At 37.6% G+C, this 18,327-nt stretch overlaps 1 pseudogene; it reads right to left on the reverse strand.

The window, feature by feature from the left end:
* Window positions 1-4,738: 4,738 nt before the first annotated feature.
* LOC147299373 (uncharacterized) lies at window positions 4,739-6,070 on the reverse strand (annotated as a pseudogene).
* Between the last annotated feature and the right edge of the window lie 12,257 nt (window positions 6,071-18,327).

Genomic DNA, 18,327 nt, shown 5'->3' on the forward strand with positions numbered 1-18,327 from the left:
CTGTGGAAACTAGTGTGAAGTAGTAGTGTTCTTAATTTCTTGGGGCAGTGTGTTGTCTATCATATTAGATGCGATAGGCCAAATTTGCAAAACTTGGCATTCCTCTAATACGTTGAATCTCTAGAATGGGAATAGCCATAAGAAAGGACTATTATTATCTTGTTGATTCCTCATAATACCAAGAAAACACAAAGGTACGGAGAAAAACCCTCAATATTATTAATAATATGATAAAGGAAAACTATTACATTACAAGCTTTGAGTTTATAGAAAACTAGAAACCGTAATCAACTCGGAATAGGAAAGAAAACCAATTAGCTAACAAAACAACTAAAAGGAAAGTCTTTATTTGCAAGAAAAATACTCCCTAACAAAGCACTTGATTGAACATAAATACTAAAAACCAAGTCTTGCATAAAGAAAACTACTTAAAACAAAAAAGGAAAGCTCAAAATTCCCCAACTAATGGTGTGGGATCGATCCCACTTGAGGGGGGGGGGGGGGGTGATCGATCCTGGGGATCCTCAGGAAGGATCAATCCTCGAAGTTGTTTGGATCAATCTTTGGTACTCTTGCCTTAACTTTGTGGGATCGATCCCTCCCAATTGGAGGGCCTTTTTTGTTTACATAAATTTTCACCCCTAAAGTTGATTCGAGCTTGCTTCTTTCCGCGAACTCAATCATTTACACATGATTATCATTTCTTTGGAATTAGTATTTATGTGTGCTACATCATCTGCCCGAGTTGGAAAGAATTCTTCCTTAAATTCAAAGGTTCTATTTTGGATTGATTAAAAGAACATCTCTTGATATGTGTTGTCATTCCCCATGAGTATGACTAGAAACCATAGTTTTGATGCAACACTTTCAGAAATCTTCAAGATAAAAGTATCCACGCCAATGACATCAATGGAACAATTTGTTCCTTGAGAATTTAAGACCATATATTTTTCTTCGTCAACTCCATAGAAAATTCGCATCCCTTCAATTTTGCAACTGACATTTTCAAGGATCTTTTCAACTCCCTAAAAAACAAGACAATCTTTCAATTCTTCATTCGATCGAGTTTAGGCACTGAAAGTTACTCACACTAGCTCAATGATCTACCCATATTTAATGATATCGACAAGTATCATGGGTACGTTAAATCGAATACTTATAAAAGTTATCCTCGAAACTAGCTTATTATCATTCTCCAATGATTAATAATAAGGTCTTAGACCTTTTTTGAAACTAGTTCACACTTGAGTCCGGACATACTCCCACTCAATCCATGCATTCTTCTTTTTAAGGAAAGGTGAAGGTTATAACCTTCAAGTATGCACACTCAATCAATAAACAATTAGTGCTAGCATTTCTTAGAACTACTACATCCATATATATATAAAGGTGACTAAGTCACACAAATATAACATATGTCTGAAAATAATAACATCCATAGTTTTAAACTATTACAGACCAAAATAAAATGTTCTAAATAGTGTAGTTCTAATTATACATATTTGAAATGTATAAAATTGCCCTCTAGCACCATGGTGAAGGACTCCCAAGCGTCGAGCATAAAATATGTAAGATGATATGTCGTAAGACTTGAAATCTGTTTTGGAATTAATCAATTGTATTCTTCCCACTAGGAGGTATATATACTTCGTTAACCCTATTACAATAATTACAGAATAGGTAAGTCAATTATTAGGAAACCCACAAACTAAGGGAATCCATCTATGGTAAGGAACTAATTACATGAGAGTATATTTCAACACTCCCCTTCAAGTTGGTGCATAGATATCATACATGCCCAAATTGACTAGGAACTTTGAGAAAACTTGATCCGAAACTGCCTTAGTGAGGATATCTGCCAGTTGATCTTCAGATTTGACTTGTGGTAATTAACTCTACAATCTTGTCTTCCAGTTTTTCCTTGATGAAGAACATGTCTACCTCAACATGCTTTGTCCGGTCATGTTAGACTGGATTGTGGGCAATATCACATGCGGCTTTGTTATCACAATACAACTTGATTGTTTTCTTAGGTGGAAAACCTAAATCTCGCAATAGATATCTAAGCCACAAAACTTTGCAAATTCCTTGTGCCATTCCTCTGTATTCTACTTCGGCACTGGAACGAGCAACAACATTCTATTTTTTACTCCTCCAGGTAACAAGGTTACCTCCTATAAAGGTAAAATAACCTGAAGTAGAACTCCTATCATCAATTGTTCCTGCCCAATCTGCATCAGTATAGCCTTCAATCTCTATATGGTTATTTTTGTAAATAAAATCTCTTTACCAGGACAAGATTTTAAATACCTCGATATGTGCATCACGGCATCCATATGCTGCTCACCAAAAGCATGCATAAATCGGCTGACTACACTTAATGCATAGGCAAGATCGGGTCTTGTATGTGCTAAATACATCAATCTTCCCACAAGTCTTTGATATTGCCCCTTGTTTGCTGGTACTTGGTTCAGATCTATTCCCAATTTTAGACCTACTTCCATTTGGGTGTTGACTGGTTGGCAAGCAGACATACCTATTTCATGTAGGAGGTCAAGAGCATACTTCCTCTAAGACAAGTAGATACCCTTTTTCAATCGTACAACTTCGATTCCAAGGAAATATTTCAAAGGACCAAGGTATACCCTTTTTCAATCGTGCAACTTCGATTCCAAGGAAATATTTCAAAGGACCAAGGTCTTTCATCTCAAACTCTTGAGAGAGATAATTTTGTAATGTCTTCCTTTCTTTGGGTCATTTGTGTCACTATCATGTCATCAACATAAACAATAAGTGTTGTATTCTTACCCTGTTTACGCTTCAGGAAAAGGGTGTGATCAAAATTCCTCTACCTTTAGCCAAACCTTCGCATAGAAGTTGTGAATCTGCCAAACCAAGCTCTAGGGGATTGCTTCAGACCATACATAGATTTTTTTAGTTTGCAAACTTGTCTCACACTTCTCCCTAGCATATTACACCCAGGAGAGAGATCTATATACACCTCTTCCGTCAAATTACCATGTAGAAAGGCATTTTTTACGTCAAATTGTTGCAGGGCCAATCTAAATTCACTGCTAAAGACAACAAAACTCGAATAATGTTGATTTTATCTACATGTGCAAATGTCTCCATGTAGTCTATGCTATAGGTCTGTGTGTATCCTTTTGCTATTAATTGAGCCTTGAACCACTCAATTGTTCCATCTACTTTGTACTTAATGGTATAGATCCACCTGCAACCCACTGGTTTCTTGCCTACTGGTAAATCAACCACTTCCCAAGTAGCATTTTTGTTTAATGATCTCGTCTCTTCATTCATTGCCTTATATCCAGCTAGGATCGGCTAAAGCTTCCTGCACACAGTTAGGAATAGATACAGCAGATAGTTGATTCACAAATGACTCACATGACTTTGACAAACGGTGGTTAGACACATAGTGACTCATGGGATACTTAACTTTGCTAATGTGATCAGGTTCATACGTGGATTTAAGAACACCCCTATTAATACGAGTTGGAAGTTCTTTTCTTGGAGTTCAGATAGTACCTGAGACAGAGTCAAAAATATTCTCCGAAGACGATTGGTTAAATACATCAGGCAAATTTGGCATAAGAGATGACGACATGGCTGGTGTCTGCAGCATCTCTATGATCGGTGATGGTGGATCCGTGAGTGGTGGCACATCACTAACTGCATCTTGTGGAGAATCATCACCACTTACGTCCAAGTCAAAACCACTCGAGTCCAAATTGTCTACAACCCGGTCAGTTTGATTTGAATTTTCCAATTGGTGCACACCATAGTCATAATTCAGAGTCTGGACTTCATTATGGTTCTCCCCATGAAGTGAAGAATCAAGTAAGAAATACAATTCGGCTTTATGAAACACAACATACATGGTTACATACATCTTCTAAGTAGGAGGATCATAGCAACGGTAGCCCTTCTGACCGGAGGCATAACCCACAAAGACACAGCAAAGAGCACGAGGAGCTAACTTACTGCGCATGTGCTTATCAACATGTACAAAGGCTACACATCCAAAAACACGTGGAGAGAGATTTGGCATAGAAGGAGTAGTAACCGCCGCAGTCACGGCATGTAGAGGTGTTTGAAAATGGAGAGTACGAGAGGGAACCTGATTAATGAGATAGGCTGCAGAAGATACTGCTTCGCCCCAATAAGACAATGGCATATTTGCTTCAAGTAAGGAAGCCCGAGTGACTTTAAGAAGGTGGCAATTTTTCCTTTCAGCCACCCCATTCTGTTAGGGTGTGTATGGACAAGTAGTCTGATGGGCAATCAAATATTATTTTAACTTAGAATTCACATATTCACCGCCATTTTCAGTGCGTAGTACCTGAATTTTAGCTTGATACTGTGTAGTGACCATCTTATGGAATTTCTAGAATAATAAATTCACCTCAGCCTTGGATTTTATAAGACAAAACCAGGTCATTCTTGTACAGTCATCGATGAATGTAACAAACCAACGGGCACCACTCAAGGTGGCATCTTGAGTGGGACCCCAAACATCAGAGTGAACAACCATGAAAAGAACTGAACTTTTATTCAAACTAATAGGAAAAGAAGTACGGTGGCTTTTCGCCAGTTCACAAATATCACAACTAAAAATGGAAACATCAAATCTGAAAAACAACTTAGGAAACAATCGTTTAAGATAGCCAAATGAAGCATTCCCTAGACGTCGGTGCCATAACAAGATGTCAGACTTTCTCTATGCTCCCCCTCCTGAACCATCCACTGATAAAGCCTGAGTCAATTCGCGCTCACTGTCTGGTGCCAAACTCCAAGTAGTACAGCTTTCCTCGCCTAGTACCATAACCAATTGTCTTGTGAGTCTGGATATCCTTAAAGACACAAGAATGAGGCCAGAAAATCACAAGACAATTTAAAGCACTAGTTATTTGGGTAACAAATAAGAGATTATAATCAAGTGAAGGAACAACTAGAACAGAATCCAAATTCAATTGGTCAATGAGAGTAATAGCCCCTCCTCCAATGACTGGAGCAGGAGTACCGTTGGCAGTAGACACAATGGACTATTTAGAGGGTTGCATGGATTGAACTTGTTTAGAATAAAAAGTCATGTGATCGTTCGCTCCCAAATCAATTATCCATGCACTATTAGAAACATGTGCAAAAACTTTTAAAGCCTTACCATTGTTACCTGAGGTTGTCAGTAGCACAGAACTGACTCTAGAGGATCAGATGTTTCAGCAGCAGCAGTAGCAGTAGGAGTACGGCTCGAATTCTTCTTCCTTGAATCTTGAGTATGATCCCACTAGTCTGGATAACCCACAAGTTCAAAGCATCGAGCTTTGGAGTGGCTAGGTTCTCCACAATGAGAGATGAAGGGCGATTTTGAGACCGGCCAGACTGAGAGGAATCAGACCAGTCTGACCGGGTTATGCGTGGGGCAGATCTAAACTGATCAGAACGTGGATTAAGTCGGTCATGTGTGTTTGAAGCTCTTTTGTTTCGCGCCACCATTGCAGTGGCTTCAGACTGATCATGTTCCCCATTCATTGTGGTTCGTCTAAGAGCCTCACAACGAACATAAGCATATGCTTCCTCCAGTCTTTGCACAAAATCTCGCCATGGACTTGTTCAAAGTCTGTATCCAATCCTGCAAGACAAATATGTACTCGCTGGTGATCTATAGCCTTTATATATGCCTTAACATTATCTTCATGCTTCATGGATATCTAATCACGGTGGTCTAGCTCCTGGAAAATTGCAGTCAAGTCACCATAATAGGTAGCAATTGGTCTACCATTTTGCTTGACAACCAGGCCTTCTGATTCAATGCAAAAATTTGCGTTTCATCGGTTCCATCATAGAACGCCTTAGCAAGGGCACTCCAAATCTCACTGGCAGTGTGAAGGCGAATAAATCGCTTCATAATCTTAGGTGTCATAGACATCAGTAACCATCCTTTAACCTTTTGATTCTCGACATACCACTTTGTATAAGTGGGATCAGTGTATGTTGGCAGAGTAGATGTACCAATGATGTAGTCGATCTTCTCACGACCAGCGATGTGCATCTCTAGATTTGAGACCACACATCATAGTTTGATTCAGTGAGGATGATTCTAGCATTGAATCCAAACCCCTCGGACTAAACTATGATTGGTGGAGTACGTGGCGGCTGAGGCACTTGCTTCAGTATCATGCCCATATTCGGATGAATGGGTATGATTCAAAGATGATAACAGATGATGGTGGTGTGCGACACTGATTCGAGAGTAGGCACAAAGAGGAAATTCGTTCTTGGTGATGTGACACGAGGGTGCGGCTTTTGTTTCTAAGTGTCGGCTCTGATACCAACTTGAAATCTATTTTGGAATTAATCAATTGTATTCTTCTTCTCACTAAGAGGTATATATACTTAGTTAACCCTAATACAATAATTACAAAATAGGTAAGTTAACTATTAGGAAACCCACAAACTAAGGGAATCCATCTATGGTAAGGAACTAATTGCATAAGAGTATATTTCAACAGTAAGTCTTCATGTCCTCATCTTTCTTCACCACTACCAATGCCTCCCGACACCTATAACAATTTACAGTGTAGAGGTTAGTGTCTATTTGAAACAATATTCAAATAACTCAGATTCCAAATAATTAGACAAACGAGATGGTGAGGGTACCTAGATGCCTCTGCGGCCCTTGTGGAGACGTCTCTCATCCCTATTCCTCCCACATTTGCCACAAAGCCATCTTCTCTTCTTCTTGGTTCCTATACTCTCAGTCCTGATCTCCACTTTTAGTGTTCCCTCAAGCATGCATGCATTCTCATTCCCCAAGACATTTGTTTCAAAGCTCATGGCCAAGAAGATCAACCTATCAAGGGAGACCTCTCCTAATGTCAAAAGGTGTTCCCTCACAACTGGGGTGAATTGAATGAAATGGGTAGAGAATGGAGGAATCCCTCATTAAGGAGTGCATTAAAACTCCCCAAGACTAAGCAAGGACACTCAACAGATAAGCACAAGATAGTATCCTTAAAGTATACCCCATGGTTGTATACACTTGAAGCTTCATCCATTTGCCTATAGAATAGTAGGTTGTAAAGCTCTACATGTCTATAAAGATCATGTGAAGTACAAAACTTACACAACCTTAGGATCATAGTCCTACAATATTCATTCACATTCAAGCTTGCTAGGATGGGTTCAACTATAGAGCCAAGGATGAATTGCCTTCCCTTTATTTCATCATCGATGTGCGGTGATACAAAGTCTCATCCTCCTTACTCAATGGGAAGAGGGAACCATAACAAAATAGACTACAATATAGTACTCAATCAGGCCATCAAGGATATAAAATCCTTAGTCTTTGGAACCAATCATCAAAGTTTGTTCCATGGAGTGGATCTTGGTATAATTCAGTTAATGCAACTTCTAGCGACATGATGCAATCTACATACATATATACAATGGCAAACAATAAGTGATTGTCATGAATGAATTCATATAAATAGATTGGGACTTTAATCTAAAGTCTTTAACTAATTTAACGATAACCACATCCCTCAAGGGAATTATCGGGAATCATCCCACAAATTTCTAGAGGAAATTGGAAGATCCTAATTGTTTAGTTGACCGCACCTAACTGATTTTGGTCAATTTCAACATTTATGAGAATATGCCACATATATTCGCATCACAATGTGAGACTCCAATTTGGTTTAAGCCTCTATAAACAATCATCTCACCTAACAGATCTTGATATTAACTTCTAGTTAAACTGAATCCACCATTTTAAGCAAGTATAAGCATGCTAACACACTTGATCTAACCTAACAGATCTTGACCACATGCGGTTCCCTAACCCACTCTCACAAATGTAATTAGAATTCCAAGCATAGTGGGAAGTCAGGCTATCCCCCATATTTGGGTGGATTAAATCATCATGTCATCGTGTGAAGGTTTTCTAATAATGGTGGAAGGCCACGGAAAGGGGGTTAATTTCCCTTTACGTTTAGGTTTTATTATTTGAAGTGAGGGATAATCTTTCTAGGAAAACCTAAGGTCTCAAGATTCATTTCCTTTGCTACCTTCATGAGCATACATTCAAATGCATTACATATAAACCATACATATATGCATTTTGATCACTTGCAACTTTCTAGTAAATTATGGTTCTAAATAGTCAGCTATACTTCCACTAGTTTATTTGTCAATAACAAAAACTTTTTGGTTTAATAAACAGTTCAAAATTGAGAATGTGCATCAACTTTTTATTTCAAGAACCATGTCTCAAGTAATTTAATATAATTTCATGCTTTTCCATAAACTTATTTTTATCATAAAATATGAATTATCTTTAAATTACTTAAAAAGTAAATGATTATAAAACTCAGATTTGAGCTCTCTATACCTTTAAGACTCATGTGCTTTTTTTTTGTTTTGAAGGAGGTCCAATAACACTTAACCCGGTCCACATTCTAACATTCCTCTTCTTCTCCGTCTCGTCTTCTCCGTCTATTTTGTTTCCCTCACTCTCTCATCTTCGCCATGGAGCACAGCCCGGCAGCTTCTCTGCTGGATCGGATCAATGAGCTTCGAGATCCAGCCGCCATTGGATATGGGTATAGGCGCGAGATCGTTCTTGACGAACCAGGAGATCGCTCCCAGGTGTAGACCACTCCTCTTCTCTCTCTCTCGACGTATCAAGTCTCATTCTTCTCTCTTGTATCTCGGCGAACCAAGTAGTTCATCTCTCTAGGTCTTTATGATTATTGATGTGTTGTTTTTTATTTCTTTTTTTTTTTTTGTTTTGAAATTTTTGTAGGCAGGAGGTTGATGATGAATTGATGGGTATTTCGTTGATGAAATTTGATGTTAATTCGTTAGGGATATTGGATGATAGTTTATAGAAATTGGTTCAAATGGTTTAGGAAAATTTGAGGCACAATCTGAAAATATATACCCTGTTCTTGAGGACAATATATTTGTAATTTAATTTTGCAAATGTTACTTTGGAAGTTGTTTTAGGGAAACGTGATAGTTCGATTTTATTGCAAATATTATGCACCATTTATGTTTGTTTATAAATGCAGTCGTAATTTGTTCCTAGATTGCTTCTTTATTTTAAGTTTACATGTTTTTTGCTAGATTGTTGTTGTTTTGACTGTTTGTGTTTCTTAACTTCTGAAATCATGTTTTTGCAGGATATGGGTTTCAGCCTCTTTGACTAAGAAAAGATTTTCATTTGGTGGCATGCATGTATCAATGTAAGACCCCGTATTTTTTAAAGAGTTATTTTAAATATTTTGAATATTTATTTTAAGAATTTTGGGATTTATTTAGAAATTAAAAGGTTTTGAATTTAATTTTTTATTTTTGTTTTAAATTGGGCGGGACAAAAAGTTGACCTTTAAAGCTAATGGACTTTTGTCTTTGACTTTGGGCATGTTGGAAAGGTCTCGAGTCCACGAGTTTGTAGACGCGCGGCACGCGTCAATTGGAGTTACAGTTTGAAAGTTACGGGCATTTGAAGGGGAGGGCAATTTTGTAATTTTGTATGAGTGGGTTTTAAATACCCAAAATCTAGAAATTTCTGGTGGACTCTCTCTCCTCTCCCCCGCGTCTCCCTTCTCTCTCTCTCTCTCTCTCTCTCTCTCTCTCTCTCTCTCTCTCCGCCTGCCCTCTCCCCTCGGCAGTTTCGCCGTCCGGCCACCCTTCGACCAACGGCTGGCACCGACGAGTTCCTCTCGCCGTCGCCGACCTCCTCATCGCCGGCTGACCACCGTAGACGGAGAATCGGCGCGAGACAGAAAACGTCCTCGTCGGCGATCCCCGTTTTCCGACGGAGTTACAACACCGGACCACTTGGGTCTCCTTCCCCAGGCTCCGGCGAGTTTAGCTGTGCCACTCTTTTGCTCCGGCGACCTCCCACGGCGGCGAATCGACAACTCAAGGTTGCCAGCTTCCACCGTCGATTTCGGCCACTTCCGGCGACTTTTGGCCGTCGGTCCAGTTGTCAAAAACGACCCTCGAGGTATGGGCTTTGTTTCCCCCTTGGTTGGATTAGTCAATTTTGTGAAATTAAGAAATTGAATTTATGGGGTTTGACCTCATTTCAGGTTGACTTTGAATTGAGCCTATTTGAATGTTTTCTGAGTTGTTTTTCATCCAATTGAAGTGCCTAGGTTGAGTTTAGGTTGATTTTCAGTTGAAAAATCATTTTCTTTGGATGTGCCGCCGCTGCCACCGTCGGCTCCGCCACTTGTGGCGACGAGATGGGTGGTTTTTCTTGTTAATCAGCCTCCCCAGGACTTCTAAAGACCAACCCCAGGGTTTGTTTACGTGTTGGTGAGTGTTGTGTGTAGTTGAGGCTGGGGCTGGGCAGCCACCGTGCGTGGTGGTTACTGTCCATTTCGGTCGTTGAACGGCCAAATTGTGAACCCGGAATATTTAAAAGTTGGTTGTCTGGTCTTAACAGGTATACGGGCTCGGGAAATCTCATTCCCGATGCCGTTATGTTGCCAGATTTGGTATCCGAGAAATGGCACCGTGAATGGTATTTCGGTCTTTTACGTAGTTAAACTATGAGAGTATCTCTGGTTTTTCCGAATTGTTTTGCACATTTTTTAATTCGACTCTTTTCTTGATTTAATTGAGTATGAATAATTTCTGGAAATGGTTTTTGGCATTATTTGGGGAAGTTTTATTATTGAATTTTCGTCCTTTGGAAGATGATTTTTTGATCGAGCAGCTTTCACAATTTGAGTATGATTTTATTGAAGCGAATTTATTGGAAGAATAAAATTTCAGTTTTTATCTAGAGGAGTATTTTTGAGATGTGGTTGCTTGTGATATTCAAAGCAGTTTCAAACCGCCATATTAGTACCCCCTTCAGCAGGTATTGGTTGCTCTGCACTCGCCTAGAGATGACTCGGCGGTGTACGACCAGCACTCGCTCTGCACTTGCCTAGTTGGCGGTGTATGACCAACACTCGCTCTGCACTTGCCTAGTCGGCGGTGTATGACCAGCATCACAGCAGGTATAGATTTGCTCTGCACTTGCCTAGAGATGACTCTGCAGTGTATGACCAGCAGTTTCCCGGGTACTAGTGTGGCGTGAGTTTTCAGTTGTGGAGTATTTTAAAGAATTATATTACACCAGCAAATGTTTTAAATGACAGTTTCAGTAAGGAATTGCGTATTGTTTCAGATATTTTAACAGTTTTACAGCTTGAGGGTATTAATTGTTTTTCAGAGTTTGATTTACGGTTCGAAGTGATTTAAAAATGGATTTGAAAGAAGAGATTTTTGAAAATAGTTTTAAAGCTGGAGGATTTCAAAGAGCGACGTGAGTGAAATTAGTTAGTTTAACTGTTGCTTGATTTCTTGTGTGCATTTGTTTGCTAGGACTTGGTTTGGCTAGGACTGGGTAAAGTCTAGGCTTGAATCTTGAGGAATTATGTTTTTGTAGGTTAAGCAGGTTGAGGAGGCAGTGAAGAGAAGACGAGGCAGTGGGACTCAGCGAGATTTATTTAATTGTTTTTACACAATGTTTTTGTTTAAATGTTTTGGTAAAATTGTTTTTAGTTATATTTATGTGCATGGCTCAAAAGAAAGGAGAAAACAAGTTTAAAAGTTTGATGTTCAGTATTTTTATGGGCTCGAGATTCGGGGCGTTACAATCATGGTCTTTACTCTTCTGTTAGAACTCTTAGATAGTTAGATATGTCATTATGCTTTTACTCTGTAGTTGCATGATGTAGTTTTAGATTCCTAAATTTTTTGTTATGATATGGAAGTGATGTAAAACATTGCTAAGTTGATTCTTGAACTTCATCCCTTTAAGTTATGACTTATGGTTGTTGTGAATTTAGTATCTACTTGTTTGCCTTAGTTTATGGTGTGTGCAAATTCATTTAATTTTTGCATATGCCAAATTTCCTTTCATAATTTTTTAACAGAGTGAATTTTTGTTTGCATTTTCTGCTTAAAATGTTTAGTTATTCAACCTTATAATATTAACTAGCAAGGTGGAGTTGCTCTTATACTGTTTTACATCAATTAATCAATCCTAATCATCAAGTTGGTCCTCACAATGCTAGGAGCTGAAAACCAAGCTAATTGCTTGGTGCTTGCAACTTGCTTAGCGTAGTAATAAGCATGAGTAAACGAAACAAATGAATGAAGTTTTCATTTCCTATATGCATGATTTTTTAGGTGAAGTTTTCATTTCCTATAGCCATTGACTAAATGGCTAACATATTGCTCTGTTGTTTCATTCCAGCAAATTACTCAAATGATTGCAAATGTTGACAAGGATGGCAATGGTGCCATTTACTTTGATGAATTTGTGCACACGATGACAACGAAAATTGGAGAAAAGGACACAAAGTTTAGCAATTGTCTTGATTTGGATTCTTAGGTTTAGATAATCAACAATAGATTTGATTTGGATTTAGTTTATTCTTGATTTGTTTTTGTGTTTAGCTTCTTGTTAATATGGCACCACTGGAACCTTAGAAATGTTTGTTGATGCTTAGTTGCTGCGTTAAAAAGTGGTGTTTGTAGACATAATTTTGAGTGGATGAATTGCAGGTAACATTGGACATACCTAATTGTTATTTCCAGGCAGTAGCAATAGGTGATTGTTACTGCCAGACAGTAGCAATAAGTGCAGTAGTAATAGGTAATTGTTAGCAATACCTGAATGTCACTGGCAAGCAGTAGCAATCCCTGATTGTTACTGTCTGGCAGTGGCAATATGTGATTGTTACTGTTAGGCAGTGGCAATATGTGATTGTTACTATTCGATAGTAACAATTATATTTACTATTAAAAAGCAAAAGATTATGGATGCATCATCTTGATTTTTTGTGTTTTATGTTAGTTATTATTTAACATGTTTATGGAATGAAAAATACCTAAATTATGATTTTTTTTTTTTTTTTTTTGTAATTTTTGTACCAATTGACACTGAAATGAAGAAAAAAAAAAAGCATTTTTAAAAAACACTTTAGTGCGCTACAGTAACGCCGTTATTGTAGCAGTGCCGTTTTTTAAATGTGGGCCGCTACATATTTCACTGTAGCGGATGGGCCAGATGAACAGTAAAGTTTAAAAATGGACTTTAGAAAAAAAACCCCTTAAATGAATAAAATTCATTTATGGCCTAGAAATTGCAATGATTATTGTGATGATTATTAACATCATTAATTTGATTCAATGAGAGCCACATCATTAAATCAATGGGCCTTTTGGTGGGTAATTTATCTTAACTACGCGTAAAGATTATTTAACGCAATTGGGCCTTTTAGGCCTCACATCTTGGACCTTTGGGCTTGTACTCCTCTTATTGGGCTTTCTTCATCTCCTTGGGCTTTCTTCATCTCCTTCACTTGATAATTATATTACACTCACAATAATAGTAAGAAACTCTATCCAATAGGCCTAGAGGCTGTTACAAGTTTAGGGAGATAGAAATTAGATGAGATTTAGAACGGAGAAAGGCATATAAGCCTTATTTAATTACAATCCAAAAAAAAAAAAACTATACATTCTAACATTTATTTACATACATTCAAAGGCAGCCAATCACATAGTTTCATGCTATTGTTGGTCTTTGTCCATAATCATTCATTTTATTCTAATTAAATAATCAAAAATAAATTGACCCACCAATTCATGATAGAGGATCTCACACATGGGCACATACACATGGGTGTAGAAATCAAGTTCTTGGGGTGCTTTGGTGTCACAAAGTTTCTAGTTTTAAATCTCTCAATTTAAAACTTCTCAAGAAACTTTTCTTTTGGTTTTAGATGAAAACCCTCCAAAGGCATTTTAGGTTTATACAAAACTCAAATAAACCAACATTTTTATGATACCAAAATTAATCAAATGAGCCTTATATACTAGGCTTGTGGAATCAAGTTTATACCAATGTGTTAAACACTTCCATAACTAATGCATGTCTTAGTTTCATCTACTCATAAACCAAAGTAATGAGTACAAAATAATTTGATAAAATTGAGTGTCAAAAATGTTTCCAAACTCATTTTTAACAATAACTAAAAACACCTAAATGCTATTAACACATTAATACATCATAATAAGCATAACCCAAAATAAAAACATCAAAACAAAACCCTAGGAGGGTCCGGCCACCACCATATATGGGTTGGTGAGGCCAAATCCTGTATCATGGCCGAATACACCAAGTACAACCCATATGTGATTTCATGCTTTGTTGTGTCAAAAATACAATTTTCCATGTCTAATCACAACTAGTGGCTATGATACCACTTGAAAAGAATGGAATCTCATGGATTAATAAAACAAAGTTTTCATTTTCAACAGAAGCTAGTATAGATTGTAAGAAAATAAAGCCAAGAGAAAATGATGAAACTTTGGGTTTTTGGGGGCTTGGAGAGAATAGAGAGCACTTGAGAGAGTGTGAGAGTGATGACAGTGAATTGATCACATGACATCCACAAAGGAGTCCTTGACCCCTATGTTGCTGCACCCACTGGGTTGGGTAATGGAGTGTGATGTCATCTTCATAACATCACCTTATCTCTATTCTTTTTCACTCACTTGGATTTAATGATGACCATTAATCTAAATCAATCTCATCCATCTATTTAAACTTTGAATATTTAGATGATGACCCATTGGTCCACTTTTTATTTAGAAAGTTTCATATTGGTCTAAGATTTTTTTTTGTTCTATATTGATCCACTAACTTTATGACGTTTCTCATTGTGATCCAAACTATCAAATTAGCTCAAACGGCCGTATATTATAGTAATGTGTTGCGCACATGAGGCACTGTTGTGATCGAATAATTCATCACTTAGTTTCATTTTGGTCCACTAATTATTCACTTAGTTCTATATTGGTCCACAACAACGCCCCCACGTGCGCGGTACATGACTAAAATAGACAGCCGTTTGTGCTAATTTGACGGTTTGGATCACAATAGAACACGTCACAAAGTTAGTGCACAATTATGAAATAAAAAAAGAATGTGGACCAATAAGAAACTAAGTGAAAAATAAATTGACCAATGGTGCAATTTCCACTTCATTTAATATATTCAATAACCCATAATCCAATTCCCTCCATTTTCATGTGTCACATGTGAAAGCATCTTTCATGTTTTCACATTTTCCACCTCTATCCCTTACTTTCACATATTTATATATATGACCCTATCTCTTTGACCTAGTCAAAGATTCTCCTAACAATGTTTACTTAGCTTAACATGCATTAAATCTTACTTACATTAATCAAGTGATTAATTAATTACCCTCATTCATTAGGCACCTAGGGTCAGTTGTGGTTAATTTCCTCTATAATTAACCATAATTAATCATTATTTGCTAATAACTTTGGAAATGCCTTTGACCCAAAGTAACATCCATACAGTTATCCATCTCATTCATTGTATCCCATACATTAATCAATAAGTTTGTGATCCTTAGGTTTTATTTCAACTTGGCAGTGAATTCAACCAAAAAAAAAAAAAAAACTTGGCAGTGTAATAATAAAATGTTATAATTAAATGCCTATTTGATTTTCCCATGAAAATAATTGCATACATATATATATGAATATACAGGCCTATTAGGTGCAAACGTCCGCACGTTCACACATGACGCTGAGTTAAATTTCTATAACCTATTCAGTTGTAGTTGTAATTTGATTTGGTCCCTCTATCCTTTAGTCATTCAATTTCCCGATCACAAATATGAGGTATGGAGTATTTGTTAAAACCTCAAATTATGATGCTATAACATATATCTTTCTAACTATGAGCCTGTTGAGATATAATTAGAAACCCACATTCTAAGTATCATCTCACCATTTGCTTTGACCGAAGTTTTAGACTCACATTAGATCAATCGCATAGGAAAAACTTTTTCTTTCTTTTAGGATAAGGCGATAGATCCCTTATTAACCACTCATATGTCTTCGTGTTCCCTTTCACTATACTTAGTGGTACACACATTGTACCTCGGCACACATGCATTGTATCACTAAAGTATAATGAGCAGAAATACAAGACAGTCATGGTGTCTCAGGTCAAAGGAATAGTTCAAATTTGCTACAACCTTATGAGATCTTGATTGACGACTGTTTCACCCCATACAAGAATCTATTTTAGTTAGATTAGTTTAGTGGAACTATATTACGATAGGCACCTATGCTCTTGCCTTAGTGTCCCTCACACGCACGGTCCAAGACTGATTGTCTTCCCAATTGAGTAGGCTTAAGAGCTATGCTGATCTATCTTAGAATCACTATTATCCAAACAGTGATCCCTCTGATTAGGAGTAGTTTAAGAACTATCAACAGAGATGTATAGACCTCGTGGATAGCAACCTTTATCCATTTATATATACTCCTCTTAAATAGGTTTAAGGTGTCATTCGTCGTTTTATAGGTCAGTTGACAAACGACTGCCTGAAATGTTATCCTCAAGTTCATTTACCATTGGCTTTAGGGCACAAATTTCCTTCAAGGACTTCTAGCTTCCAAACTCCAAATGTCAGGACTTCTAGGAACTAGGACTTTTATCGTCAGGACTTTGAGAGGCGAGACTTTGGGCATTTGGACGTCCAAGACTCTCCTTGTTATGCTCCTCTTTACAATTTGAAGTTCATGAATTATAGATTAAAAGTTCAAATAGAACTTTTTGACTTTGAACTCAAAGCTTAGGACTTCTACAAAACAAGTTTTCGAGACCTCTCCTCCCTACCCGGCCTATATTAGGCCGAATAGACTCTTGAAGTCATTTTCCTCTTCACCTGCCCTCCACTAGGCTGGATAGACATTACTAGCATCTCTACTAGGACATATAGACTCCTTGTTGATTAGGAAATAGGTCAACAAAAAGAGGCCGACTTGCATGACTGCTTAACACTTGGCCAACTAGCCTATAGCGGCCGCATATCACTTGGCCAATTATACTAGGCCGACTAGAACTTCTATAAATAAGACTTTATTATATTCCAAGTCTTTAAGTCCATCTATGACATACTATATGGCCGCTATATCTTTTGAGGAATAGGCCGCTAACTAGGCCTCGTAGAGATTTGACATAGCCGCTCGGCCTTTTGGATGACAAAGTGGCCGCTAGAAAATGGTTGTCAACTGGACTCCTCGCATCTGGACTTTAAGGAAATATAACTTCACAAACATTGGCCTTTTAGGCTGCTTCCTACTCATGCATTTTCATAGATATAAGTCTACATTTTAGCAATTGGCCTATTGTTATTTTAGGCCCAAGCATCATTATATTAAGAAAATCATAAACAATATCTCTATGATTATATAATGACTCATACAATACATAGTAAAAAAAGGAGAAAATTTACTCTTTTTCATATAATACTAGTTAAACATGTTTATCGTATTATGCATGCATGTCTAACACTAACCCGACCCATTTATCATTCGTGTTTAGCAAGTTGTGTCATACGTGGCCAAAAATGGTCAACCCAAACCCACTAACTTCGTGTCAAAATTGTCATATATGATTGAGGGATTTCCCTTTGTTGTTTTTAAAGAGTTATATGACGAGGAAGTGTCATATTCTGCCCAACTAGGTCTGCACCATACTTGGCAGGCCTACTTTTTTTACTTTTGGCCATTACTTGACCAGCCTATTTAAAGCACTAAAACGGAATAAGTAAATGGCAAAACAACATGAGAAAGGAAGACATACACAATAAGAATTTAAAGCACTAAAACGGAATAAGTAAATGGCAAAATAGCGTGAGAAAGGAAGACATTCACAATAAGAATTGTATGTGGCCAAGCACTAAAACCATCCATCAAAACGTCATTCCCTGCAATTTTTCTAAACTAGTACCTTTAGTGGCTTGAAAATTTGTCAGAAATTTTCTATGACATTGCCAAACTGTAAAATTTTTATAATAATTTACTCCCAACGACAAAAAATTCAAGATTCATAATTGCAAATCCACCTAAATAAAAAATTAAGCTGAAGTCCAATCTATTTGTATGAATGCGTCGGGAGGCCAGAAACAGGCTACCAAGTGCTCAACATGATGCCGAGGACTCAGCACACCGAGCGCTCGATACTCTTGCCGAGAGCTCGACACATCCTCCATCTGTAGATTTTAGGCTGCATATGAACCCGCATACCAATGTCTTAAGCCTTCCCTTCAAGAGAGAATGCTTTTTTACATTATTAAAAACAGGCAGGAAAGGTTAGTTGCTCTCGTACCTATTATGGGTACAAACTACAGCAGTAGATTTTGCACCCTTTTAGGTTGCAGATGCATTTTTTAGGTTGTAGAT

Source organism: Dryas octopetala, chromosome 1, assembly GCF_963921425.1.
Source record: "Dryas octopetala chromosome 1, drDryOcto1.1, whole genome shotgun sequence".
NCBI classification, from domain to species: domain Eukaryota; kingdom Viridiplantae; phylum Streptophyta; class Magnoliopsida; order Rosales; family Rosaceae; genus Dryas; species Dryas octopetala.